General features: G+C 34.7%; 1 long non-coding RNA gene across 1 annotated transcript in view; it reads left to right on the forward strand.

Moving 5' to 3' along the window:
* The first annotated feature begins 6 nt into the window (after positions 1-6).
* LOC109589517 (uncharacterized) overlaps positions 7-2,029 on the forward strand; it is a 5,112-nt gene continuing 3,089 nt past the window's right edge. Inside the window, exons 1-2 of the long non-coding RNA XR_002188745.1 lie at positions 7-114; positions 1,442-1,494. This is a non-coding gene — a long non-coding RNA (uncharacterized LOC109589517). The remainder of the gene's footprint in view (positions 115-1,441; positions 1,495-2,029) is intronic.

Here is a 2,029-nt window from a genome sequence, read left to right on the forward strand (position 1 = left end):
GACTTTCTTTTTAAGTCCTGTTTCTACTATAATTTTTATACCGACTCAGAGGTTGCTGCAAATTTGCTACAGCGGGGTGGCTGAAAGCCACACTATTACCCGCAACTAAGAGAAGTAAGACGTCTTAGATCTCAGTATACACTCACTCATAGGGGTAGGAACAAACTAAAAGTTGGGGGGGCTAAGGTATTATTTTTACAATTGATCATTAATACATAGCATGTACTGAAATTAATACTGTCCAAAATATTAGCGTCTGTGCTCATTAAATGTAACAAATTCCTTTGCAATGTCCTCGATGTGTAAATCATCTGTAAATTCTTGGTGTGTAGGCAAAATAACTACATGATTAAGACATTGTGGAGCACAAGTAGTTTTTAATCTCCTTAACATTGAAAATGTATGCTCAGCTGAAGCTGATGTTAACAGAGTTGTTAAATAAAGAAGTAGAAGCTTGTGTATTTCTGAAAAAACTAATAATAGTGTGTTCTTAGAAGTTAAACAAATGTATTAATTGTTTTACAAAACGAATCATCACACAATATGCACACATATAAGGATTACCTAAACTAAAGTCTATAGTGTTGATAATAGTAATGCATGTACATCACTTAAAGTTGGAGGGGCTAAGCCCCCCTTCAATGAAAGTTGGGGGGGCTTAAGCCCCTCCTGCCCCCCCTGTTCCTACCCCTATGCACTCACTGACCATAGACTGCCTGTTATTATATAATTATATACGGTGCTATAAATGACTTCGAGGGTTATTGCCAAATACAGCCTAAACCTGCGAATTAATGAATCTTTACAGTAACACTGGACAGTATTATTGGCGGCTGTCCGGAATAGATTTGTAAATTTTTCATTATCTTTTTCCAATTACTAAGAAATGCATGTTACCGTAGGGTGCCTTTTTTCAAGGGCTGTAAATTTTACGAATTTCCCTAAAAATCTATTTCGCAGATTTAATTTTTGTGAATTTATGCCATCTTGTACCGTAATTGCCGGTTTGATTTCGCAGAAGTAATTTTTGCAAATCTTCAAAAAATTGCAAAATCTGCAAAATTTACAGCCCTTGATAAAAAGGTATCCTATGGTATCAGTGGCTCATTGTTCATGTAGAATTTATAGCTATGGTAAGGGTTGCATGGTTAACTTCCTTGATCAGAAATTTAGAATGCCAACTGCTTAGCAGGGCATGCATGGCCTGCCCTTGTTTGTATCATGCATTTTAGCTCTGGAATGGCAATTATGCTTGTATAGATGTTAGTCTCTCAAATGAAAATGTAGAATTAGGCCTAACTCGATCCCCTACCTATCCAATTTCCACAATGATCAAGTCTTATTTATAATTTCATGATATAGAATTAGTATCTGAACAATCAGATTATATTTTCTTTCCTTTTTCTCTTAATTCTCCTCTTTCAACTGATTCTCTTATAAGTAAGTACTAGAGAGATGGGGAACAAGCAAACTAGTCAATCTGATCATGACATGGTATGATAACTATAATATTGTCATAATGTTGAGTTTATTCACATAAGAATTATATGACACTGTGCATGTATGTGTGCCTCTAAATTTTAGTCAAATACCTCCTAATTAATGCCAATACCTATTATTATATTTTTATGGACCAAAAGTGCATCTTTAAGGTGGGTGTGGTGCAAGTATTATGAATTCTTGCATACTAAAAAATCAATGCCATGTAAGCTATTATTTTTTAATCTGACTCTGATATCAATAAAATTATAGTATTTAAACTATTGTTGGCCTCGCCTATGCGAGGTATAGGTAGTTGTTGTGTGTGTCTGTCATTCATTCATTCATTCATTCATTCATTCATTCTGTACAACTGAAATTTGTTTTTAATAAACAATAACTTTAGCACAGCGTGTTCTAAGCTCCTAGATCTTTCTTTTTGACGTGGAAAAGTCTTTCTTAACTGTTTTGTGTTGCTCAAATACAAGTGCTAGGTACAGAAGCTTCAAAGTAAGAAAATCGAGTAGTTGGGCCAAGTTCCGTTGTGTTG

The sequence above is a fragment of the Amphimedon queenslandica genome, unplaced genomic scaffold (genome assembly GCF_000090795.2).
Source record: "Amphimedon queenslandica unplaced genomic scaffold, v1.1 AMPQUscaffold_11229, whole genome shotgun sequence".
Classification (NCBI taxonomy): domain Eukaryota; kingdom Metazoa; phylum Porifera; class Demospongiae; order Haplosclerida; family Niphatidae; genus Amphimedon; species Amphimedon queenslandica.